Source organism: Chelonia mydas, chromosome 28 (genome assembly GCF_015237465.2).
Source record: "Chelonia mydas isolate rCheMyd1 chromosome 28, rCheMyd1.pri.v2, whole genome shotgun sequence".
Classification (NCBI taxonomy): Eukaryota; Metazoa; Chordata; order Testudines; family Cheloniidae; genus Chelonia; species Chelonia mydas.
The window spans coordinates 10,509-37,839 of record NC_051268.2 but is presented as its reverse complement, the minus strand read 5'-3'; the positions used below and the strand labels follow the sequence as shown (position 1 = coordinate 37,839).

Sequence of the window (27,331 nt, the reverse complement as noted above, 5' to 3'; positions counted from 1 at the left end):
AGAACTGTTAGGGGGCTTATTCCTTCACCCACTTACTTCCCTGGTCCTTCTCACATGAACAGAGAGCAACAATACCCGAAGTCCAAAGGTGCAAACAATTTGATGTTTTTTGGGATGAACTTCCAGCAAGCATGATTCCAGTTTCCTTCCTTAGTGTCCCCCTTCCCAGCTCTGACACCACAGAGCCTTACACCTGTGTCCTTGTTCCCATTCCTGCCCTTAGCCAAACATGATTCCAATTTCTCCAGCCTCATTCCCTGTTCCCATTTCCCCCTTTAGCAAAACATGATTCCAATTTCCCCAGCCCCATTCCCTTTTCCCATTTCCCCTCCCCACACCCACCCACTCACTTCCTGATTGACTGCAGACTATATAGTAAAACTTGAGTTCTGCTTAGCTATACTTTAACCAATCATTTTCCTGAAATTTAACTAACCAATCCTAACATATTGTAACATGATTATGTAACCAATTATATCCCACCACCTTAATTAGTTTACACCCAGCAAAATTAATTATACAGCAGACAGAAACAATCACAGAACCAGACAGAGATTATACAGACAAACAATAGCGAAGTGGGAACTATAATGACAAAAGAATACAGAAGTCAGGATTTCACATCCCAGCTATTGATAAGTGAGTTCTTGCCAGACAGGATGCTATCAAACTAAGTTTCCTTTTACATCTTCTAGGCACTTCCCTTTCTCTGGAGATGATAGGCACTATCAGGACAGGAGTGTATTCCTAACAGCCCAATAGCACCTTATTTCAATGTGACTAGTTTGGAATGTGAGGATGTGACCGGTCGCTTCCCAGCTTATGGCTGCCTCTGTTGCTCAGTCAAAGGCCTTAGCCTAAGAACAGGGCCTCAGACTGTCACAGTAAGAGAAGGACCTTACACCGGCAGACAGTGATTGTGATTCTGTCTTTTATACCTCTAACTAGCCAAGTGATAAGAATAAATCTAAATTCTTAAAGTACAGGCCTTTGCAGACAGGCCTGAATATCTATATCCTAACAAGAACCATCGTTAATACACAAGTTGTGTAATTTCTTCTTTTGCTGTTACCTGATCTCACTGGTCTTCTTTCCCCTGAGCAGGGTTTCCAGTTTCCAAACCCGATGTCATATCCCAGCTGGAACGAGGGGAAGAGCCGTGGGCCCCAGATCTCCAGGGCTCAGAGGAAACAGAGATCCTGAGAGGCAGCTGCATGAGTGAGGGATCATTGAAGAAAACAGCTGGGATTCCCAGCAAAGACCTTGTGAGGTCTCTGGGTTCAGGATGGTCCCCAGCAGGTGTCATATCCTCTGGGCAAATACTGTTTATGGCTTCCTACCCATCCTGAAAAAAGAAAAGGAGTACTTGTGGCACCTTAGAGACTAACATGGCTGCTACTCTGATACCCATCCTGACTAACTCCTGGCAGTAGTTCCCTCCCCAAACTCCCATCTCCCTGAGTGTTTGGATGGGAACTGGATGCAGAATTGATCCCCTCCTCTCGCCCCTTTGGGGAAGAGTTGGGGGAAATTCAGTCCCTGATTTTTTTCCATCTTCAGCTATTCTCTTGGTTTCTTCTCCCCTTTTCCCTTCCGGTTTCTAAGGTTTTTCTTTCTCTGTCCCAGCAGGTGATGGGATGGTGAGAGAGACCGTGGAACAGAATCGTCAGCAGGAAGATGAGCAAGTGGAACCACATGGGGCGTTGTTGCAAAAATGCAAAAAGAGCGTGTCCAGGAGTTGTGAGCAGGGAAAAGTCTCTCAGGGGCAGCACAGGCCAGAGAAGCGGCAGGGAAACCAGCCAGCGCAGAAAGTTGGAATATCTGTTAATTATTGGGGAACTCATAAAGGCCTCAAGGAAACCACAGCCCAGCAGAGAATCCTGACGGGAGAGAGAAATAACACAGGCTTTGAGTGTGGGAAAAAGTTCAGGAGGCGCTCACACCTTATTACCCATCAGAGAATCCACACCAGAGTGAGACTCTATGGATGCTGTAAGTGCGGGAAAACATTCACTCAGCATTCACACCTTATTTGCCATCAGAGGATCCACACGGGAGAAACCCCATGAATGCTGTGAGTGTGGGAAAACCTTCTTTTGGTACTCAGCCCTTATAAAACATCAGAGGATTCACACAAGGGCAAAAGCCTGTGAATGCTGTGAGTGCGGGAAAACATTCACTGAGCGCTCACACCTTATTCGCCATGAGAGGATCCATACAGGGGAGAAACCCTATGAGTGCTGTGAGTGCGGGAAAACCTTCATTCAGCACTCACATCTTATTGCACATCAGAGGAGTCACACAGGGGAGAAACCCTACGAATGCTGTGAGTGCGGGAAAACCTTCGCTTGGAGCTCAGGCCTTATTACACATCAGAGGAGCCGCACAGGAGAGAAACCCTATACATGCTGTGAGTGCGGGAAAACCTTCACTCAGAGCTCAAGCCTTATCATACATCAGAGGATCCACACAGGAGAGAAACCCCATGAATGCTGTGAGTGTGGGAAATTCTTTCACCATAACTCTTTTCTTATTTATCACCAGAGAAGCTGCAAGGGAGACAAACACCATGAAAATCTTTTCTTGGGCTCAGAAAAGATTGTTTTTTCCTAATTCCCAAGTAGTGCACTTTAAGGCAGCATTTGTGGCGTCTCAGCTCCTTCAGGTGAGTTCTCTGCTTTTCCCTTTTGCTGCTCACCTTTCCTTGGAGTGAAGCCCACAGTGTTTTTCATCAACTCCTTCGTCCTCTGTCATGGAAGTGTGCGTCCCTCCAACAGGAATGCCCATCGGTCCCAGGTGGGGGAACCAGGAGTGACCTCTACTAGGTACAAGGAGGTTAAATCTACCTGGGCCTTGACACCACTAGGGTTTTCCATGGAGTTTGCGATCCTGATATTAAAACACAGCTATTTTTTCAAGAAAGAAAATAGCCCATACAGCGTCCAGGGTAATGTAGCAAATTTCCTCACCGCTGGACACAAGCTTCGTGACTTTTTCTAGTCTAACCAAATTTGGAGCATCCCGTTTATACTTTTTTCTCCCACTGCAAAGTGATTGTTAGTCACCAGGTTCCCCCGCTAGGGACAGATTGCCTCATTCCCAGTTGTTGCCACGTTGCACTGGGTTCTGCTGAATTGCAGTTGGGCTTTGTACCATTTTTCTCCATGTAAATGTAACAGAGAAGGAGCAGGGATAGAGGGTGTGACAAAGTGGGGATTTTTCCTTGTTATGTTTTATGAGTGTCTTACTGTTGAGCCTATGTGAGTTTTACTGTTTTGCATGAATACGGCATGTGCCTCAGTTTTCCTGTGTGCTGCACCAATACCTCGGTGGTGGGAATAGAGGTGTGTGACTTTGGCCGAGACCTCTGGGGCTGGTGAGGCTGCCTGCACGTACGCTATGACTGGTGTGTGACGTTGCACTCCATATGCTTTATGGAAATATGCTTATGACATAACTGGAATATGCTTCACGCTAAATACCCCTTGTATCGTGTCATTAGAAAGCTTGTAATCTACTGTGTTCAACCTATTTGTTTGTATGTATTATTTCTATATCTGGAGTTAGGAGAATTAGCTATAAAATTGTTTCACTGATGTAAACATATGAAGTAGAGGCCATTAAGGGTGCTCCAGAAACAATCAGTTGTAAATGGCCTTAGTTTCTTGAAAGCCTTCTTGTGTATGTGTGGGCCAGCCCATGGAGAATGGAGACTAGGGGTCTTACCGTGACATGTGACCATGTCACCTGATAATTAAATCCATCTTAAATCTCGCACTTTTCCATTTAGAAGGAGGGGTGGGGACCCAGAGAGACAAAAGATTCCTGCCTTGTGTCAAAGCTATAGAAGGGGGTGGAGCAGGAGAAAGGGGGCCAGTCATGAGAAATCCCCTGCTTACCACCTGAGATGTCTGCTGGAACTAACACTACCTGGGGAAAGGATTGGGCCCAGACTAGGAAGGAGTCTAATCTGTGAAAGAAGCTTATTGGAACATCTCTGAGGGTGAGATATTACCTGTAATCCTTTTTTTAATGTATTAGGTTTAGACTTGCGTGTTTTTGCTTTATGTTGCTGGGTGACTTACTTTGTTCTGTGTGTTATTACTTGAAACCACTTAAATCCTACTTTTTATACTTAATAAAATCACTTTTGTTTATTAATAAATCAAGAGTAAGTGATTAATACCAAAGGGAGAAAACAGCGGTGCATATCTCTTTATCAGTGTTATAGAGGGTGGACAATTTATGAATTTACTCTATATAAGCTTTATACAGAGTAAAACAGATTTATTTGGGTTTTGGATCCTATTGGGAACTTGGTATCTGGGTGCTGGAGACAAATAAGCTGCTGAGCTGTTTTCACTTAAAGTCTGCAGCTTTGGGGGCGTGGTTCAGACCCTGGGTCTGTGTTGCAGCAGGTTAGCGTGTCTGGCTCAACAAGACAGGGTTCTGGAAGTCCCCAGTTGGCAGGTAAAACAGGCTCAGAGGTAATTTCAGCACATTGGGTGACAGTCCCACAGGGGTCTCTGTGACTGAACCCGTCACATGGTGCCCTTTGTAACCTGAGACCCAGGAATGCGTTAAGGAAAAGTTAGCATATGTGCATATGTGACTCCGTTTTGGTTTGGGGCCCACCATTGTCTAAAAGCAAACACATCATGCACCAGGAGGAGTGTTCCTTAGATACTGCATTCCTGTGAAACCTGCCCCCGTTGTCTCCAGCCTGTCTCGACTCCCAGTTTCTGTTCTTTGTCTGTTCCTAACTCCCTGCCTCCTGGCCTTGATGCGAGCCTCCCATCCCGATAAGAAAGGCTACTGGTGCATTGCTTTAGGAACATGTTGTGTAGTTGAAGTAACGGTCTAGCACGGGGAATGTACCTAGTAGGGATAGGTGGTAGATAAGGGAAGGGTTTGTCTATCGGCTAAGGTTTCCGACGCACGAAGGCAATGTGCTTTGCTAAAAGGTATATAATCTCTGTATAACCTGCATGCGGGGCCCCCTCCTGACTAGCAGGGGGGCACCACGCTCGAGCGTAATAAACTTAGTATCTTTGGGAACTCTGCAGTTGTGGACTTTGTTCGTGTGCCTCAGCCTAGACTAGAAGTGTGTGTGACCAATCGGGTATAATTTGTAACAAATGGGGTGCGACCAGGTGACTCTTTGCCCAGGAAATGAGATAAAGACAAGGAGGAGGAGCAATGGGGGTGTCTGACTTTGGGTCGCTGGAAGCTGGCAATCTGCTTGGGGGGACCGGAAGAGGGGGAGTTCAGGGGATCTGGCCCACGACTCCCCAAGGCGGACTTGGCCGAAAGTCACTGATTTCTGTGCTAACGAATTCTGTTCTACACCGTGTTCCTGTCGAATAATAAACCTTCTGTTTTACTGGTTGGCTGAGAGTCATGCTGACGGTGGAGCTGGGGGGCAGGGCCCTCTGGCTTTCCCAGGAGCCCCGTCCGGGCGGACTTGCTGCGGGAAGCCCACGGTGTGGAAGGGGATGCTGAATGCTTCGAAGTCAGACCCAAGAAGATCAAAGTTGTGTAAGCTTCTTGCCCTGGTGGCAGCGTGTCATGGAGTGTGGGGGAGTCAGGGCCCTGCACCCCCACTTCCTGCGATTCACCATGACTCTCAGCCAGCCAGTAAAACAGAAGGTTTATTGGACGACTGGAACACAGTCCCAAGCAGAGATGGGAGGGGGAGGTAGGGATGAGGGCAAGATTAAACACACCGAGAGAGCTCTGTGTAGTGATGGTTCTTGCTTGGCTTTATTAGTTTGCAGAGGAATCGTCCAGAAGCCCTAGCCGGAGGAGAAGCTGGCAGAAGTGGACCTGAGCATCCTTCTAAGGAGACGTGAATAGTCCTCATGTTTCTGCCTTCTGCATAACTGCCTGTGAGTAAGAAGTCAGTGTTTTGAATTCGTCATCTGTACTCACTGTAGTTTTCCTCACAGGCTGTGTGCTTCCTCGTTGGGTACGAGGCTCTGGGATTAAAGCTGGGGGAGGGACAAGAGTCTCCTGAGCAAAGTGACTATTTTGGGTGCCGTTACAATGGGTATCTTCCAGATGCAGTTGTAAAGTAATAATGGGAGATGAGTTAAGGGCGGAGCCCTGGGATACGGGAGATACGAAATGAAGAGACAACGCAACATTGCGGACGGAGATGCTAATTTTTTTTTTTGTTCCCTCTTCTGCTGGGTTTAGTCCCAAGGGAAAAGAAGTCAAGCGTTGGAGTCTACTGCCCTCGTGCGACAGAAAGAGAGCGACGAGACCGTGAGCGTTGTTGATGCCACGGAAAAGTCATCCAACTGGGAGCGGAAGAGCCGCCACCCTCGGTGAGGTAAGTGTCTGTTTTGATGATTGCTTTGCTCATGGCCCACCTTGCTCCTGGTAGGGATGCCCCTTTAGCTGGGGCTGGGTTTGTAAGAAAATGTTCTTGACTAGCTGTGGTTACGAGGGAGACAAGGTCCCCATTTTCAGGGGCTGGTCATTTCTCTGGCCAGTGTTACGAATTATACCTGACAGGTCATGCACACGAACTGCTGCAAATTATACCCGATAGGTCACGCACAGTTCGAGTCTAGACTGAGGCGCACGAACAAAGTTCACAACTGCAGAGTTACCAAAGATACTAAGTTTATTACGCTCGAGCGTGGTGCCCCCCTGCTAATCAGGAGGGGACCCCGCATGCAGGTTATACAGAGATTATATACCTTTTAGCAAAGCACGTTGCCCTCGTGCGTCGGAAACCTTAGCCAATAGACAAACCCTTCCCTTATCTACCACCTATCCCTGCTAGGTACATTCCCCGTGCTAAACCATTACTTCAGCTACATTACATGGTCCTAAAGCAATGCATCAGTAACTTTTCTTATCGGGATGGGAGGCCCACATCAAGGCCAGGAGGCAGGGAGTTAGGAACAGACAAAGAACAGAAACTGGGAGTCGAGACAGGCTGGAGACAACGGGGTGAGGATTTTCACAGGAATGCAGTATCTAAGAAACACTCCTCCTGTTGCATGATATGCTTGCTTTTAGACAATGGTGGGCCCCAAACCAAAATGGAGTCACATATGCTAACTTTTCCTTAACACCAGGAGCGGTGTGTCCTCTGCAGCAGAAGGTTTGATCCAGGAGGATGACTCCAGGGGGTGAGTCTCTTGCCTTCCTTCCATGTTTTTTCTCTCTGTCTCTCTCTCTTCTCCAGTATGTTGGCCAACGCACACCCCCCCCTTACCTTTCTGTCCTTACCTTTCCTTGTGCCTTCTCCCTTCATATGATATTGGGAGGCATGTTAGGTGTGCATCCCCACAGGCTGTGTCTCGGGAGCCATGAAGAAGTAGGAGGGGATGAAAATCATGCAGGGCAGTGCGTGCGAGAGTGGAGCGGTGACTGTCGGTATTAACTTGATCTCTGTTCATCAAGTGGGGCCAATGTAGATGGAATGGAAGAGGGAGGCAGGAATGAGGGGAAGATTTCAGGCACCAATAGAGCTTTGTGTAGCGATGGCTTCTGCTGCTGCTCTTGCAGAGGAATTGCTGAGGAGCCCTAGCCGGAGGAGAAAGTGGCAGAGATGGACCTGAGCAGCTTGGACATTGTTCTCAGCAGACGTGAACAGTCCTCCGCTTTCTGCCTCCCGCTTAACTGGCTGTGAGTAAGCGGTCAGTGCTTTCAATTCCTCATCTGTACTCGCTGTAGTATTCTTCACAGGCCGTGTGCTTCCTTGTTGGGTATGGGGCTCTGTGGTATTAAGGTTGAGGAGGGGCCATGTCTACTGGGCAGAGTGACTATGTGGGGTGCCATTGCAAGGGGTGCTTTTTGGTTGTAATGCTAAAGGTGTAACGGGAAGAGGGTTGAGGGCAGAGCCCCGCCATGCAGGAGAAGGAAAAGAAGGGTTAACGAGACGTTGCTGACTGAGATGGTAACTGATTTGTTTTTCTCCCTTGTGCTGGGTTTAGTACCAAGGGAAAAGAAGTCGCGTGCCAGAGTCTACTGCTTCATGCGATGGAAAGCGAGTGACAGTGACAAGACCGTGAGTATTGTTGATGCCACGCAAAAGCTGTCCAACTGGGAGCAGAACTGCTGCCACTCTGAGATAAGTGTCTGTTTTGGTGATTGCTCTGCCCGTGGCCCACCTGGCTCCAGGTATGGACGCTCCTTTAGCTAAGGCTGGGTTTGTAAGGAAAGGTTCCTGACTAGCTGTTGTTATGCGGGAGACAAGGTCCCCATTTTCAGGGGCTGCTCATTTCTCTGGCCAGGAGCAATGTGTCCTCCGCAGCAGAAGGTTGCATCTAGGAGGATGACTTTGTGTGTTGAGTTGCTTGCCTTCCTCCCATGTTTTTCTCTTTCTTTCTCTCTACTCTAGTGTGTTGGCCAACTCTCTGTCTTCTCTCCTCTCCTTGTGCTGTCTCCCTTCTTAGGACGCAGGCAGGGGTACTAGGTTTGCATCCCGACAGGTGAGGACTCGGGAGCCCTGGAGAAGTTGGAGCAGATGAAAATCATGCGTGGCAGTCGGTGTTGACTCGGTCATCGAGTGGGGCCAGTGTAGATGGGTTTGGAGAGGGAGGCAGGAATGAGGGCAAGATTTCAAGCACTGGTAGAGCTTTGTGTACTGATGGCTTATGCTTGGCTTTTGCAGCTGCTCTTGCAGAGGAATTGTCCAGGAGCCCAGCCAGAGGAGAAAGTGGCAGAGGTGTAGCTGAGCAGCTTGGGCATCCTTCTGAGGAGACATGAACAGTCCTCTCCTTTCTGCCTCCCGCATAACTGGCTGCGTGTAAGCAGTCAGCGATTGGAATTCCTCCTCTGTAGTTTTTGTCACAGGCAGTGTGCTTGCTTATTGGATACGGGGCTCTTTGGTATTTAAGGCTGGGGGAGGTATGACACTCACAGTTGCCATCTTTCACGGGGTAAATAAGCACCCCGACTTTCACAATAAACCAAAAATCAAGCTAATCCCATTTCAAAACAAGGAATCTGTAAGAACCCGAACACTCTGTGACTAGATCCCCCCGGTGTGCAGTCTGGGAATGTGGTGGGCCCACTGTGCACCCCTGACTCTCTCCCCCACTTTGCCTCTCCTTGCCCTGTGCCCTTGCTTGTCAGGAGCCGATTTTAAAAAAAAGAAGTAACAAGCTGCAAGGTAAACAAGCAACAAGCCAGCAGCCAAAAACTTGCCAAGAAGCAACTCTCAAGCCAATTAAGCAAAAAACAAGCCCAATTTCTGCATTTTCCCCCAGGTTTGGTGTGTTTGACCAGAGTCTGCTGTGCAGAGTGACTATTTCGGGTGTCATTGCCGGGGTGCTTCTACTTGTAGTCCTGAAGGTGTAATGGGAGGGGGGTTGAGGGCAGAGCCCTGGGGTGTGTTAGATGCAAGAAGAAGAGCTTATGCCACATTGCCGACTGAGATGCTAACTTCTTTGTTTTTCTCCCTTGTGCTGGGTTTGGTACCAAGGGGAAAGAAGTCAAATGACAGAGTTTACTCCACTCGTACGATGGAAAGCGAGCGAGAGCAGGGAGACTGTGGGCCTTGTTGAAATGAGGCAGGAGCCATACATTTGGGAGTGGAGCAGCCGCCACTGTCAGTGAGATAAGTGATATATTTCATGCGAGATAGTCTTTTAAGGTATCATTGGAAAGGTTATAATTTACTGCATGTGATTATCCAATTTGGATGCACGTATCATTTCTGTATCTAAAGTTGGAAATATTGACTATGTAACAATTACAACCGGGTGTATACTTGGGAAACACCCACCAGACAACACACCATCAGCCTTGATGAGCCATTAGGAAGAAACAATAAGACTTTGAAGACACTAATCTCTCTCCTTCCTGAGACGCGTCCTGGGATGTAGCTGTGACGCTACTAGGTCAGGTGGTCCTGTCACCTGGTACTTAACGCTATCTTGGACTTCTAGTAATTTTCCACTAAAAGGAAGGGGTGGTCAAGACTGGGAAACAAAAGATTCCCGCCTTATGTAAATCTTACTTAAGGCTGGGAAGTAACGCAAACAGGTCTCTTCTCTTTTGCCTTCCTGTCGAAGCAGAAAGACTGCTAAAAGTACCTGAAGGGACAAAGGAACTGAGCAGCGGGAACGTCCAGGGCTGAGTCCGGACTAAGACAGCAACTTGCCTAAAAACAACCTTTAGGGTGAGAAATCACTTCCTGAGTCCAGTCTCTTTAAGATCTTAGGCTTAGGATGCATGTTTGTTTTATTTGCTTAGTAATCTGCCTTCTTCTGTTTGCTATCCCTTACAATCACTTAAAATTTTCTTCCCTTATAGTTAATAATAAACAAAAACAAGTTCATTAAACCCAGTTTGTGCAACTTCAAACGGGGGGGGGAGTTGTGCATATCTTCCGCCACATTGAGGGAGGGGGTGAATTTATGAGCTTATGTTGTATAGATTTCTCTACAGCCCAAGACAATATTATTTTGGGTGTGCTTTCCAGAGAGGAACTGCAGTTGAGTGCTGGGTGATATCGTAGCTGAGTCTTCTTGTAGAGAGCTGTTGACAGACTCTGTGCGATTCTGCAGCTGGTGCGTCCCTACGTGTGTGTGTGTGTGTGTGTGCTGCCAGAGGCTGGAGACCCTAAGTCAGCAAAACAGGGAGAGAGAGGCCAGGCTAGTGCAGCAGGCAGGCTCAGAGAAATTCCAGTACATCAGGTGGCATCCCAGAACTGGGGTCAAACCCGTCACAGGGTGGGTCCCTGAAAAAAGACCTCTGCTTCTAACTGGGGCATGATAAGTTTGGGGGAATCCTTTGTGCCCTCCAAGGAGTTGTCAGGTGCTACGGAATCTTCCTGAAGTCCGCTAACTTTGTGGAGAGCAACTTGACTGTAACAAGAGATGCTTAGTCCTCAGGTGTCTTCCTTCTATATCACTGGGTGAGCTTCCCTGGTCATGCCAGTCTAGTCCTCCTCTCTGAAGCAGGCCACATTCAGTCGAGGATGTGAGCAGGGGTCTGAGAGTAGCCCTCGGCCTGTGTCTCCACTCACCAGGTTGCACCACCCAGGGCATGTGGAGGGTCCAGGGCTATGCACAGCGCTCTGGACTGACTCGCTCCAGCTCAGGCTCCTGGGTCCTAACCCCTGCGCTTGCTGCTACTCGAGGGCTCTCTCTGTAAGTTACCACAACTGGGCAGCGGATGTCATTGTAACGCTGTGGGGAAAAAGGCTTTGTGAATTACTTTGACAGGTCACTGTTGCTCTGAGGGAAATGCTTTGTGTGTGACTCAGAGTGGCCACCCATTATCACTGTCCCTTCATAAGGAAAATGGTTTGTGCATTACCCCAACTGGCCACCTGGTGTCACTGTTCCTCCATGAGGGAAATACTTTGTGTTACCAAATGGCCACTCGGGGTAATGCATACAGCATTTCCCTCGTGGAGGAACAGTGACACCGGGTGTCGAGTATCAGGGGGTAGCCGTGTTCGTCTGTATCCACAAAAACAACAAGGAGTCCAGTGGTACCTTAAAGACGAACAGATTTATCTGGGCATAAGCTTTCGTGGGTAAAAAACGACTTCTTCAGATGCATGGAGTGAAAATTACAGATGCAGGCATTATATACCGACACATGAAGAGAAGGGAGTTACCTCACAAGTGGAGAACCAGTGTTGACAGGGCCAATTCGATCAGGGTGGATGTAGTCCACTCCCAATAATTGATTAGGAGGTGTCAATTCCAGGAGAGGCAAAGCTGCTTTTGTAGTGAGCCAGCCAGTCCCTACTCAAGCCCAAATTAATGGTGTTAAATTTGCAAATGAATTTTAGTTCTGCTGTTTCTCTCTGAAGTCTGTTTCTGAAGTTTTTTTGTTTGAGTAATGTACAGTTGCTCCATGAAGGAAATGCTCTGTGCGTTACCCCGAGTGACCACCCAGTGTCAGTCTTACTCAATGTGGGAAATGCTTTGAGCATTCCCCAAGTGGCCACCCAGTGTCACTTTTGCTCCATTAGGGAAATGCTTTGGGCATTCTCCCAAGAGGCTGCCCATTGGTGGGATAACTCACCTGACTGGAGTACTGTCATGGGTGGATATAAAGAGTTCAGGAAGGATAGTCAGGGCAGAAAAGGTGGGGGAGTTGCATTGTATCTAAGAGAGCAGTATGACTGCTCAGAGCTCCAGTATGAAACTGCAGAAAAACATGAGAGTCTCTGGATTAAGTTTAGAAGCGCGAGCAACGAGGGTGATGTCGTGGTGGGAGTCTGCTACAGACCACCGGACCAGGGGGATGAGGTGAACGAGGCTTTCTTCCGGCAACTGATGGAAGTTACTAGATCGCAGGCCCTGGTTCTCATGGGAGACTTCAATCACCCTGATGTCTGCTGGGAGAGCAATACGGCGGTGCACAGACAATCCAGGAAGCGTAGGGGACAATTTCAGGGTGCAAGTGCTGGAGGAACCAACTAGGGGCAGAGCTCTTCTTGACCTGCTGCTCACAAACCGGGAAGAATTAGTAGGGGAAGCAAAAGTGGATGGGAACCTGGGAGGCAGTGACCATGAGATGATCGAGTTCAGGATCCTGACACAAGGAACAAAGGAGAGCAGCAGAATACGGACCCTAGACTTCAGAAAAGCAGACTTTGACAACTTCGGGGAACTCATGGGCAGGATCCCCTGGGAGAATAACATGAGGGGGAAAGGAGTCCAGGAGAGCTGGTTGCATCCGATGAAGTGAGCTGTAGCTCACGAAAGCTTATGCTCAAATAAATTGGTTAGTCTCTAAGGTGCCACAAGTACTCCTTTTCTTTTTGCGAATACAGACTAACACGGCTGTTACTCTGAAACCTGTATTTTAAAGAATCCTTATTGAGGTTACAGGAACAAACCATCCCGATGTGTAGAAAGAATAGTCAATATGGCAGGCTACCAGCTTAGCTAGACAGTGAAATCCTTGCTGATCTTAAACACAAAAAAGAAGCTTACAAGAAGCGGAAGATTGGACAAATGACCAGGGAAGAGTATAAAAATATTGCTCGAGCATGCAGGAGTGAAATCAGGAAGGCCAAATCACACCTGGAGTTGCAGCTAGCAGGAGATGTTAAGAGTAACAAGAAGGGTTTCTCCAGGTATGTTAGCAACAACAAAAAAGTCAAGGAAAGTGTGGGCCCCTTACCGAATGAGGGAGGCAACCTAGCGACAGAGGATGTGGAAAAAGCTAATGTACTCAATGCTTTTTTTGCCTCTGTCTTCACAAACAAGGTCAGCTCCCAGACTGCTGCACCGGGCAGCAGTCTGGGGAAGAGGTGACCAGCCCTCTGTGGAGAAAGAAGCGGTTCAGGACTATTTAGAAAAGCTGGACGAGCACAAGTACATGGGGCCGGATGCGCTGCATCCAAGAGCGCCAAAGGAGTTGGCGGATGTGAGTGCGGAGCCATTGGCCGTTATCTTTGAAAACTCACGGTGATCGGGGGAGGTCCTGTTACGGATTGTACGTAATAGGTCATGCACAGGAACTGCTGTGAATTATACCCGATAGGTCACACACGCTTCGAGTCTAGGCTGAGGCACACAAAGAAAGTCCACAACTGCAGAGTTCCCAAAGATACTAAGTTTATTACGCTCGAGCGTGGTGCCCCCCTGCTAGTCAGGAGGGGACCCCGCATGCAGGTTATACAGAGATTATATACCTTTTAGCAAAGCACGTTGCCCTCGTGGGTCGGAAACCTTAGCCAATAGACAAACCCTTCCCTTATCTACCACCTATCCCTGCTAGGTACATTCCCCGTGCTAGACCATTACTTCAACTACACAACATGGTCCTAAAGCAATGCAGTAGCCTTTCTTATTGGGATGGGAGGCTAACATCAAGTCCAGGAGGCAGGGAGTTAGGAACAGACAAAGAACAGAAACCGGGAGTCGAGACGGGCTGGAAACAAGAGGGAGGGTTTTCACAGGAATGCAGTATCTAAGGAGCACTCCTCCTAGTGCATGATGTGCTTGCTTTTAGACACTGGTGGGCCCCAAACGAAAATGGAGTCACATATGCTAACTTTTCCTTAACAGGTCCCGGATGACTGGAAGAAGGTTAATGTAGCGCCCATCTTTAAAAAAGGGAAGAAGGAGCATCCAGAGAACTACAGGCCAGTCAGCCTCACCTCAGTCCCTGGAAGAATCATGGAGCAGGTCCTCAAGGAATCAATTCTGAAGCACTTAGAGGAGAGGAAAGCGATCAGGAACTGTCAGCATGGATTCACCAAGGGCAAGTCATGCCTGACTAATCTAGTTGCCTTCTATGACGAGATAACTGGATCTGCAGATGAGGGGAAAGCGGCGGACGTATTGTTCCTTGACTTTAGCAAAGATTTTGATATGGTCCCCCCCAGTATTCTTGCCAGTAAGTTAAAGAAGTATTGGCTGGATGAACGGACTATAAGGCGGATAGAAAGCTGGCTAGACCGTCGGGCTCAACGTCTCCATGTCTAGTTGGCAGCCGGTATCGAGCGGAGTGCCCCAAGGGTTGGTCCTCGGGCTGGTTTTGTTCAATATCTTCGTTAATGATCTGGAGGATGGTGTGGATTTCACCCTCAGCAAGTTTGCAGATGACACTAAACTGGGAGGAGAGGTAGATACGCTGGAGGGTAGGGATAGGATACAGAGGGCCCTAGACAAATTAGAGGATTGGGCCAAAAGAAATCTGATGAGGTTCAACAAGGACAAGTGCAGAGTCCTGCACTTAGGATGGAAGAATCCCACGCACCGCTACAGACTAGGGACCGAACGGCTAGGTAGCAGTTCTGCAGAAAAGGACCTAGTGGTTACAGTGGACAAAAAGCTGGATATGAGTCAATGATGTGCCCTTGTTGCCAAGAAGGCCAATGGCATTTTCGAATGTATAAGCAGGGGCATTGCCAGCAGATGGAGGGACGTGATCGTTCCCCTCTATTCGACAGTAGTGAGGCCTCATCTGGAGTACTGTGTCCAGTTTTGGGACCCACACTGCGAGAAGGATGTGGAAAAATTGGAGAGTCCAGCGGAGGGCAACAAAAATGATTAGGGGACTGGAACACATGACTTTTGAGGAGAGGCTGAGGGAACCTGGATTGTTTGGTCTATGGAAGAGAAGAATGAGGGGGGATTTGATAGCTGCTTTCAACTACCTGAAAGAGGGTTCCAAAGAGGATGGATCTAGACCGTTCTCAGTGGTAGCGGATGACAGAACGAGGAGTAATGGTCTCAAGTTGCAATGGGGGATGTTTAGGTTGGATATTAGGAAAAACTTTTTCACTAGGAGGGTGGTGAAACACTGGAATGCGTTACCTAGGGAGGTGGTGGAATCTCCTTCCTTAGAAGTTTTTAAGGTCAGACTTGACAAAGCCCTGGCTGGGATGATTCAGTTGGGGATCGGTCCTGCTTTGAGCAGGGGGTTGGACTAGATGACCTCCTGAGGTTTCGTCCAACCTTGATATTCTATGATTGTCACTGTTGCTTCATGAGGGAAATGCGTTGAGGATTAGCCCAAGTGGCCCCTTGTTGCCTCTCTTCCTTGGTGAGGGAAATGGTTTGTGCATTACCTGGATTGGCCACCTGGTTTCACTCTTGCTCCATGCGGGAAATATTTTAGTGATGCCAGGTGGCCTCTCGAGGCAATGCACACAGCATTTCCCTCATGGAGCAACAATGACAGTGGGTGGTCACTCAGGGTAATCCACAGTTGCTCCACGAAGGAAATGCTTTGTGCGTTACCTCGATTAGGCGCCCAGTGTCACTGTTGCTCCATGATATAAATGCTGTGTGCATTAACCTGAGTGGCCATCCGGTGTCACTGTTTCTCCATGAGGGAAATGTTTTGTGGATTACTCCGTGGTCACCCAGCGTCACTGTTGCTCTATGGGGAAAATCCTCTGTGCATAACCCTGCCCTTCCACCCGGTGTTACTGTTGTTCCAGGGCAGCTGCAGGCTGAGTTGCCTGTAAGGGTATGTCTATGCTGGCATTGAAGGACAAAACTTTTGTCTTTCAGAAGCGTTAACCCCTTCCCCCATCCCCCCACCCCGAAAGTAAAAGTTTTGCCACTACAAGTACCAGTGTGAACCACACACATTGTCGGCAGGAGCGCTCTCCTGCTCACAATACAAATGCCACTCGTTGGGAGTGGAAGTTTTTTGTTGGCAGGAGAGACGACAAACAGCGGCTACGCTTCACGGCTTTTAGCAGCAGGGCTGAATCCTAAGGGTATGTCTACACTACCCGCCAGATCAGTGGATAGTGATCGATCTATCGGGGGTCAATTTTAGTCTAAACACGATAAATTGATCGTGAGAGGCGCAAGCGGAGTGGACGGGGGAGCGGTGGCAGTCAACCCTGTGCCGCGAAGACGCCGAGGTAAGTTGACCTAAGATACGTCGACTTCAGCTACGCTATTCTCCTAGCTGAAGTTGCATATCTTAGGTTGACCCCGCCCCAGTGTGACCAGGGCTTAGATAAATGCATGGTAGAGCCTGAGTACAGACGACTGCTTCCCTTTAAGTGAGGCTTGGTTTCTCATAAAAGTTTTCTTCCTTATTCTGGGTGTGGGAGGAGAATTTCCCTATTTTATGAGTAGGTGTGGGTTTATGACCAGGGGAAGAGACAACAGTCTTCTCTGCACAGTGACTCTCTTGAATACAGGTGCAACGGGCTGCTTAACATACGAACGTAAGAATGGCAATATGGGGTCAGACCAAAGGTCCGTCTAGCCCACTATCCTGTCTTCCGACTGGCTAATACGAGGTGCTTCAGAGGGAATGAATAGAATAGGTAATCGAGAAGTGATCCATCCTGTGTCGCCCATTCCCAGCTTCTGGCAAACAGAGGATAAGGACACCATCCCTGCCCATCCTGACTAATAGCCATTGATGGACCTATTCTCCATGAATTTACCTAGTTCTTTTTTGAACCCTATTATAGTCTTGGCTTTCACAGCATTCTCTGGCCAGCAATTCCACAGGTTGAGTGTGTGTTGTATGCTTTTTAATTGTATCTATGAAGGTCTAATGGGAGAAGGAGAAGAACCACCGACACAACATTGCAGATTCCGACGATAACTTTTGTTTTTCCCTCTTGTGTTGTGCTTCGTGTCAAGGGTAAGAGCCCACCCCTGTTGTGAGATGGAAAGCATACAAGAGCCATGAGACACTGAGCATTGTTGATGCCAGGCTACGGTGATGCCGTCTAGCTGGAAGCAGAGCAGCCATTGCTGTTAGTAAGATAAGTGTCTGGTTTGGTGAGGAGTCTGGTCACGGCGCACCTGGCTCCAGGCAGGGACGCGCCATTAGCTAGGTCTGTGTTTGTAAGAAAAGGTTCCTGACTAGCTGTGGCTACGGGGGAGACAAGGCCCCCATTATCAGGGGCTGCTCATCTGTCTGGCCAGGAGAGGTGTGTCCACTGCAGCAAAAGGTTGGATCCAGGAGGATGACTGTAGCTGGTGAGTTTCTTGCCTTCCTCCCCTGTTTCTCTCTCTCTCTTCTCTACTCTAGTGTGTTGGCTGACACACTTTGTCTGTCTGTGCTTGCTTCTCCTTCTTCGGTCTCCCTTCATAGCACACAGGCAGGCGTGCTAGGTGTGCATCCCCATTGGCTAGGTCTCGGGAGCCATGAAGAAGTAGGAGGGAACAAAAATCATGGGGGGGAGTGTGCGCGAGAGTGGAGCATCACTGTCAGTGTTGACTGAGTCTCTGTTCATCAAGTGGGGCCGACGTAGATGGGATGGGAGAGGGAGGCAGGGATGAGGGCAAGGTTTTGCACACCAATTGAGTTTTGTGGAGTGATGGCTCCTGCTTGGCTTAATTGTGGTGCTTGCAGAGGAGTCGTCGAGCAGCAGCTGCAGGAGAAGCTGGCAGAGGTTGACCTGAGCAGCCTGGACATTCTTGTAAGTGAAGATTAACAGTCCTCCGCTTTCTGCCTTCCGCATAACTGACTGTGAGTAAGCGGTCAGTGCTTTGAATTCCTCATTCTGTACTCACTCTGGTTTTCTTCACAGGCCGTGAGCTTCCTCATTGGGCATGGGGCTCTGTGGGATTAAGGCTGAGGAAGAGGTAAGTCTCCTCTGCAAAGTCACTATTTCAGGTGCTGTTGCAAAAGGTGTTTTCTATTTGTAGTTATAAAGGCATATTGCAGCGGGGGTTGAGGGCAGAACCCTGGAGCATGGGAGATGCGAGAAGAGCAGTGTTGCCGACTGAGATGCTAATTTTACTGTCTCCCCCCCCACCCCCCCTTGTGTTGGGTTTAGTACCAAGGGAAAAGTGGCGGGTCAGAGTCCACTCCCCTCATGCGAGGGAAAGCGAAGGCAAGCTGTGAGGGCTCTACTCACGGTCCACCTGGCTCCAGGCTGGGACTTTTTGTTAACTGGCGTGTAGTGTGTAGGAAAAGGTTCGTGACTAGCTCTGGTTACGAGGGAGACAAGGCTCTTATTTTCAGGGGCTGCTTTCTTCTCTGACCAGGAGTGGAGTGTTCTCCCCAGCAGGAGGTCAGTCCAGCCACTGAGATGCTTTTCTTCCTTCCATGTTTCTCTCTCTCTCTCTCTCCTGTGGCCAACACAGACGTGCATGCTCCCTCTTCTTGCCTCTTCTGATACTGTCTCCCTTCACAGAAATTGGGCATGGATGCTGTTTGTGTGTCCTCACAGTCTTGGATGTAAGAGCCAGCAGGATGGGGGCAGGAAAGCGTGTTAGAGCTGGCAGAAGGGGAGCGTAAAAGGCCATTTGACCCATCAAGTGTTTAGTCCGTGTCTTTTACTGCAATGGAGGTGATGTAGTACAGATGGGAGAGGGAGGCAGGTACTGGAAGATCTCATGCACCTATAGCCTTTCTGGCAGCGATGGCTCTTCCATAGGTGGTTTGCTGTTCTTGCAGAGGCCTGCTCCAGGCCAGTGCAGCAGCCCCAGACAGAGGAGGAGCATGTGGAGGAAGTGGACCTGCACAATCTAGACATTTCACTTGCCAACGGAGCTGAGGAGGTCTCTTGTGATGTTGGAGGAGCCGGTGTTTGTTTGTGAAATATCTCTCTCCAGTATCTGCATAGTGAGGTGCTTCCTTGAGAACAGAGAGATGCTTCTCATTTCCATGGGATGTGTCCTGGGGAAGGTACAGCTCTGCCCGTGGCTGGTAATTGTCTGGGATTGTCCCTTTCCTGGAGGGCTGTAGTTCCTTGGGAGTGATGAGCATTTTAGGCCCTGGGTGGGCTGGAGAGGAATAAAGAACGGGGCTCCAATGAGCAGAAGTCAGTTACACCTGTGTGTCTGTCTGTCTTCCATGCACCAGTGGTGGCCTAGCTTACAAGTGTTCTCTCTTTCGCTTTTCAGTTCCTCGTGAGATTGGGTAGATGAGAGAATGGCCAGCCTGTGGCAGAGACCTAAGAAGGAGCAGCCACCCTGAGCCCATCCCTAGGGATCGAAGCCAGACAGTGATCTGCAGAGTAAGAGCAAATAGAAATTTGCTTCAGTTAAGTATTGAGGGAGGGCTGCAAAGACTCTTGTCGGCAGAGAGAATTTGTTAGTATGGGGTCGGCCCCTGAGGAAAGGCCTCTGAATCTAGGTGGAGCGGGACCCGCACCCGAGCGGCTCTTAAGGTCTGTGAGTTGTTGAAGGGCAGCAGGGAACTGAGGAGCAGCCACAGCCCCAGAACCCCCAACCGGTACAAGGACAAGATGGGGGAACATTTTGGCAGCCTGCATCATTGCACCACCTAGAGCGGCAGTTGCCCCATTCTGCCTGGCTCTGACTTTAAGCTTCTGGCCTCTGACCTGGTGAATAATGTTCTCCGTAAAACATGAAACACTCTGCATTCCGTCACTGCCTTGGTTCCAGGGATGGGTGGCCATGGTAAATCCCTCATCCTATTATTAGTGTCGCTCTCACAAAACCAGCAACATCTGTTCAATAGCATACCCTGCTTTCAAATCACGATGGCCACCGTATTGTGTTACGACCATTTCTCCCAAACAAAGAAAGGTCCCCATGCCTTGTCAATTCAGTTCACCTAAAATAGGCGGTGTCTTGTAGCCTCATTCGCATTTTTGAGAGACACACTGAGCCTGTGTTGCCACAGAATCAAGCCCCCATCCTGTACTCAATATGAGTCACATCTTTGGATCTAGGACAGAGGTGGGCAAACTACGGCCCGTGGGACCGTCCTGCCCAGCCCCTGAGCTCCTGGCCTGGGACACTCGCCCCTGGCCCCTCTCTCGCAGCCTCGGCTCACTGCTCCGCTGGCGCAACACTCTGGGTGGGGGAGCTGCAGAGCCCGGCCTGACCCGGTCTCTGTGCCGTGCAGCGCGGCTGCCTCTCCTGGTGCAGCCGTGCCGCCAGCCACCGGCGCTCCAGGCAGCGTGGTCGGGAGGCATGGAGCCAGGGGGTTGGATAGAGGGCAGGGGAGTTGAGGGTGGTGGTCAGGGGGCGGGGTGTGGATAGGGGTTGAAGGGATGGGGCAGTCAGGGGCAGGGGTTCTGGGGGCGGTCAAGGAGAAGGGGTGGTTGGATGGGGCAGGGGTCTGGGGGGGGGCAGTCAGGAAGGAGAGAGGGGAGTTGGATGGGGCTGCGGGAGGCAGTTAGGGGCAGGGAGTCCGGGGGTGGTCAGGGGACAGAGAGCGGGGGGCGAATGGGGCAGGGGTCCCCGGGGGGCCATCAGGGAATGGGGGTTGGATGGGGCAGGAGTCCCAGGGAGACTGTCAGGGGGTGAGAAGCAAAGGGGGGTCGGGCCATACCTGGCTGTTTGGGGAGGCACAGCCTCCCCTAACTGGCCCTCCAGACAATTTCAGAAACCCGATGTGGCCCTCGGGCCAAAAAGTTTGCCCGCCCCTGATCAAGGAGCTAGAACCGAGCCAGAGTAACTGAAACAAGACGAGTTATGTGAATTTTGATGATATAAACAAGCCCACACACTTGAAAACTCTACAATTCAATCCAAATTTCTTGAAATAATTACTTGAAAAATACAAAAGAAACAAAATGCATCCAAACCAAAAAGCACAGAAATTGAAACAGATAGTTAAGTTTGTGTTGTGTAGCCACTCAAAGTCCCCTTTTCAAAAAGACAACATCGATTGCAGTTTTTTATGCTCTCAACCACTTTTTTCTTGGTGTGGAAAAAAATTAGTTCTTTCATTTACTTGTGAATCGTGGCATGCTAAGACTACAATTGGAAAGCCAATTGTGAGAGTGCTTTTGCTTAAAAAAATTGAAGGGTTAACCATTTATAATTATTTTTTCATATGTTAAACACTTGCTTGTTTTTCTTTTGTTTATATTACAGTGTGTCATTTTTATAACTAGTAAAACTTAGTAACCCTAAAGTGTTTTAAAATGTGATTAAGGTTTACTGCAAAAGCATTAAAAACCCAAACTTTACTTGCTTAACCACATGGCTTTCAACTTAGCTTAAATCAGAGCTGCTATCACACTACTGTTTTGTTAGCTACCTATAATTTGTCACATGACCTACAAGGATAGTTACAGAACCACACTTCTGTGTGTTGGTTTCATAATGATACTTTTCTTTCATGCACTGTTGTTTTAGCATTGGGCTGTTGTTATTATTTTTTCCACTTTTTTCCCTGTTAACTGCTTTTGGGTGTAGGAAATGGCTTGTAACTACAAAAAGTGGTCCCAAAAATATCAGCTGATTGCTGATGGTTAAAAAAAAAAGAAAACTCAAATTCCACAAGGATAAATTATGATGCCAAATAAGCAAGTGTAACCACCGGTGCATAACATGTTAATAGTCTGTATGAATGTGCAGCATTAAATATGCAAGCGGTGAAACAAATGATGATCTTTACCCATTTTCAGTTTACAGCCCAAAGTATCTAATAAGAGGTGATGTGCTGCTAAACATCTTACAACTTAATATCAGTTTTTAGTTTCTTTTTAGCTACACATAAATTATGTCTCCACTTTCATAGCTTAATGACCTCAAATCCACAATGTTTCTTGGAATTTTCTACTATTTAGTCAAATCAAAATTGGAAAGTCAAAGCTTAAAGAAAGGAGCTTTGCATGCCTTAAATTATAATAAGAAAAGGAGTACTTATGGCACCTTAGAGACTAACCAATTTATTTGAGCATAAGCTTTCATGAGCTACAGCTCACTTCATCGGACGCAAGCTGTAGCTCACGAAAGCTTATGCTCAAATAAATTGGTTAGTCTCTAAGGTGCCACAAGTCGTCCTTTTCTTTTTGCGAATACAGACTAAGACGGCTGTTACTCTGAAACCTTAAATTATAATGAAGCCCAGTGATTGGAGAACTGTATCACAAATTGTGACTCAAAGCCATAATGATTAGATTATCTTTTCTTTTCTACAAAAAGCAAAATTTGTTTAATACATTTTTATTACATATATTATGTTCTTGCTCATACGGCTCTCCAGATATGGTTGGCACAACTTTAAAGGTTGAATCTGATTTGTGTATCATCTTTGATATCTGTAGAGACCGTGCATTTTACAAGGTGAAGGTGGGACAGATTTGTTAGTAATGGTCACGTATACCTCCAATATAACCGATATAAGACAGATACAGCCAGTGGAAATGAGAGCAGGGAACACACATGCTTGGAACCAAACAAATCAAAGCTAGGTTAAGTGGGCAAAGTAAAAATGAATTTCCCTTGCATAAATCACAGTGAGTCAAAAGTATAAGGAGAGAAGAAAAATCACCTCTCTCCTCCACTCTTCACCACTCATAGCAGCAACAGCACCTAAAGAAACACAGCTGGTGGATGGGTCCTAGCCTGGAGGCCTCTGGACAGTACAGACTGTGAAGAGCATACGGTAAGAAAAAGCTTAGCTTTGAATCCATTCAACTTGCTAAGTTAGGTATTGCTGTGCGTTTTATCTTATTTTCTTTTTAACCAATTCTTGCTTTCATGCCTCAGTACTTGCAATCATTTAAAACAGAGGATCTCAAACTTTTTGGCCGGGACCCCTTTTGAAAATATTGCAGGCTGCGACAACCTCCCTCCCCATACCGTGCCACCCTTACTTACGTGCTGCCTTCAGAGCTGGGCAGTCAGAGAGCAGCAGCTGCTGACCTGGCATGGTATGGTACTGCCACCCGTACTTCTGCACCGCTGCTGGCAGCGGTGCTGCCTTTGCAGCTGGGTGCCCAGCTAGCAGCCCCCACTCGCCAGCCCCCCCAGCTCTAAAGGCAGCACACAACGTAGATTGGCAATGCCGCAACCCCCCTTTTCATCAGGACCCCCAGTTGGAGAACTGCTGACTTTTAACTACAGAAAGAAAGATTAACAATAAAACAATTGTATTTGCTAAGCAGTGCATTTGGGACCTTCCACTTGAGATAACATGGCTTGTGCATATCATTTTCTATTAATGAAACGACAGCCTTTATATGAGCTCACACTGTCCGCTTGTGTCCCGGGCAGTACAAGATGCACATTGCTGGGGGTGGGGGGAGTCTGAGATTGGGAATTTGCTGCTCTTCTTCTGCAGCGTAACATGCACGTGGCCGGTTGCCGGCATTCACGCTGTATAGCTGGGAGTAATTCACAACCCGGAGGCTGTGTATGAACTGACCGGTAGTGGCGCTTCTCACAGCAAAGCGGTGTAAAAAGCACTCCAGGTTGGAGAACTAAGGGGACACATCTGTTCAACAGTCTAGATCAGGGCTTCTGCCCCACTGCGCGGGGGGCTGTGGGGGGCTCCAGGCTTCAGCCACCAGATTGGAGGGCTGGGGGCTTCTGTCCCACGGGAGGCTGGTGCTTGGGGCTCCCAGCTTTAGCCCTGCACAATCCCAGGTCTTCTACCCCATGGGGCACCAGGGCTCACAGACCCGCAGCTGGGACTCGCTGGTGTAGATTGTACGCTGTGGAATGTCACACATGGGTAAAATGTTTTTTGCATATTTATTAACTACGTGGCTAATAGCTTAATATGTTGTTAAAAAGTAAGTAAATAACCTTTACAATTGTTAGTTTTTTAAAAACCATTTGTTTACTAATTTGCTGTAATTTAGCTACAGGCCAAAACCCTTGTTCTGGAATGACTGCAACAACGGTGCAGTTATTATTTTAAACAGTTTTATGTTCTAAGCTTTAATAATTTAGAATCATAGAATATCAGGGTTAGAAGGGACCTCAGGAGGTCATCTAGTCCAACCCCATGCTCAAAGCAGGACCGATCTTCAATTAAATCATCCCAGCCAGGGCTTTGTCAAGCCTGACCTTAAAAACTTCTAAGGAAGGAGATTCCACCACCTCCCTAGGTAACGCATTCCAGTGTTTCACCACCCTCCTAGTGAAAAAGTTTTTCCTAATATCCAACCTAAATCTCCCCCACTGCAACTTGAGACCATTACTCCTCGTTCTGTCATCCGCTACCACTGAGAACAGTCTAGAGCCATCCTCTTTGGAACCCCCTTTCAGGTAGTTGAAAGCAGCTATTAAATCCCCCCTCATTCTTCTCTTCCGTAGACTAAACATCCCCAGTTCCCTCAGCCTCTCCTCATAAGTCATGCGTTCCAGTTCCCGAATCATTTTTGTTGCCCTCCGCTGGACTCTTTCCAATTTTTCCACATCCTTCTCGCAGTGCGGGGCCCAAAACTGGACACAGTACTCCAGATGAGGCCTCACCACTGTCGAATAGAGGGGAACGATCACGCCCCTCCATCTGCTGGCAATGCCCCTACTTATACATCCCAAATGCCATTGGCCTTGTTGGCAACAAGGGCACACCGTTGACTCATATCCAGCTTCTCGTCCACTGTAACCCCTAGGTCCTTTTCTGCAGAACTGCTGCCGAGCCATTCGGTCCCTAGTCTGTAGCGGTGCATGGGATTCTCCCGTCCTAAGTGCAGGACTCTGCAATTGTCCTTGTTGGACCTCATCAGATTTCTTTTGGCCCAATCCTCCAATTTGTCTAGGTCCCTCTGTATCCTATCCCTACCCTCCAGCGTATCTACCTCTCCTCCCTGTTTAGTGTCATCTGCAAACTTGCTGAGGGTGCAATCCACACCATCCTCCAGATCATTTATGAAGATATTGAACAAAACCGGCCCCAGGACCGGCCCTTGGGGCACTCCACTCGATACCGGCTGCCAACTAGACATGGAGTCATTGATCACTACCCGTTGAGCCCGACAATCTAGCCAGCTTTTTAGCCGCCTTATCGTCCATTCATCCAGCCCGTACTTCTTTAACTTGCTGGCAAGAATACTGTGGGAGACCGTGTCAAAAGCTTTGCTAAAGTCAAGGAACAACACGTCATCCGCTTTCCCTTCATCCGCAGAACCAGTTATCTCGTCATAGAAGGCAATTAGATTAGTCAGGCATGACTTGCCCTTGGTGAATCTGTGCTGACTGTTCCTGATCGCTTTCCTCTCCCCTAAGTGCTTCAGAATTGATTCCTTGAGGACCTGCTCCATGATTTTTCCAGGGACTGAGGTGAGGCTGACTGGCCTGTAGTTCCCAGGATCCTCCTTCTTTCCTTTTTTAAAGATGGGCACTACATTAGCCTTTTTCCAGTCGTCCGGGACTTCCCCCGATCGCCATGAGTTTTCAAAGATAACGGCCAGTGGCTCCGCAATCACATCCGCCAACTCCTTTAGCACTCTCGGATACAACGCATCTGGCCCCATGGACTTGTGCATGTCCAGCTTCTCTAAATAGTCCCAAACCACTTCTTTCTCCACAGAGGGCTGGTCACCTCTTCCCCATGCTGTGCTGCCCAGCGCAGCAGTCTGGGAGCTGACCTTGTTCGTGAAGACAGAGGCAAAAAAAGCATTGAGTACATTAGGTTTTTCCACATCCTCTGTCACTAGGTTGCCTCCCTCATTCAGTAAGGGGCCCACACTTTCCTTGGCTTTCTTCCTGTTGCTAACATACCTGAAGAAACCCTTCTTGTTACTCGTAACATCTCTTGCTAGCTGCAACTCCAGGTGTGATTTGGCCTTCCTGATTTCACTCCTGCATGCCCGAGCAATATTTTTATACTCATCCCTGGTCATTTGTCCAATCTTCCACTTCTTGTAAGCTTCTTTTTTGTATTTAAGATCAGCAAGGATTTATTGCAGTTTGCTCACAATCACAGGTCCTTGTACTATTTAAAGCAATCTTAGTTTTACTAACTAGTACTCATTTCAGTTATGCCCGCGATGGATCGTCTGCACCCGAGTCGGGGATATTTCTGAAAGAGACGAGGAGGACCCAAGAATAAGAGACAGCGACCTCATCGTTAGCTGACCTCCTCTGTCTGTACTCACGGCAACAAGATCGCTTGACGGACAATTGGAGCATCACCGAACTGTGGGGAGGGTGGTTGTGGCTGGAAGTCTTTCCAGTTAGTATGAACTGCTGTAAGATGTTGGGTGAGAAAACTTTTGGCTTTGAAATGGTATTTAGCTTGGTGATGTTTAGGAATTGGTTACAAAAGAAATAAATGTTGTAAGGCCATAAAATTCAGAATTGGTTTGTGATTTTATCCTCGTAAGTGATATTTCCTAGTTAATCGACTCGTTGCATCGAAGCAGCGTGTTGCGGTCGATGTATTTGGGGAATCTCTAGTTAGGTTAACAAAGGCTCGGGCATAATCGTTTCCTTGGATGACGTGATGGACTAATAATGAGCTTGTTCTGTGCAGTAGTGTGCTGGACAGTTAAAGATGCGCATTTCTGGGGTCCAAGGCCAGGACTGAAAATGTGTGTATGTCACCCTGTACGTCGTTCGTGAGCGGCCGGGAGCGACTGAACATGTTCACGTATGTGTTTGAGCAGAGTGTGGAGAGGCTGCTTTTCACTAGCCAAGCACAGTTCAAGGGAGACAGGAGTTGAGCAGTTCAGGTTCTACCCTGGGGAACGTCACGGGGGGTCACTTTGATTGGTATGTGGGCTATTTCTTGTTTCTGTGGGGGACGGTATACAGTGGATTTGGGGTGTTGCTTGTTTTTCACGGAACACTCCCTTGACGGGACTTGGGGCATTTTATGTTCAGACAGGTTACTGTTGATGGAATGTACGCCACTTAAAGGCTCGGGATAAATGTAGTTATGGAAGGAGGGCTACTTCCTGTTTATATGGAAGCGAGACCATTTTCATTGGGTGGGTAGGGAACACTAGCGATGGAATGAGGAACATTTTCTAGTCAAAGGAGACAGTTTTTGGGGACATGAGTTTTTCACACAAGCTCATGATGGGGAGGAGGGTTTTTTTTTTCCTGTAACTGCTCGTTCAAAGGCTTTGGGAGTTGGGGAAAGAGGAGTGTTCACAGCTGGCCCCCCTCCTGCCCCTTTGGAATGAGTTTGGGTTAGGGAAAGTGAGAGAGCTAGCGCTACGGTAGATCTGAGAGGTTGCCGTAGTCCAGGAGGGGCATGTATGGGAGGCAATCAGAGAGCACTTTTCTCCATGCAG

General features: G+C 48.2%; 1 long non-coding RNA gene across 1 annotated transcript; it reads left to right on the top strand.

Annotated features, from left to right (window-relative positions):
- Positions 1-900: 900 nt before the first annotated feature.
- LOC119564586 lies at positions 901-26,379 on the top strand. The gene is made up of 16 exons (XR_006287719.1): positions 901-2,494; positions 5,771-5,888; positions 6,199-6,334; positions 7,092-7,145; positions 7,525-7,644; positions 7,953-8,026; positions 8,633-8,767; positions 9,446-9,571; positions 10,041-10,144; positions 14,004-17,402; positions 17,779-17,845; positions 17,957-18,011; positions 18,829-19,001; positions 19,278-19,390; positions 22,659-22,743; positions 26,070-26,379. It is a non-coding gene; the product is annotated as an uncharacterized LOC119564586 (long non-coding RNA).
- The last annotated feature ends 952 nt before the right edge of the window (positions 26,380-27,331 follow it).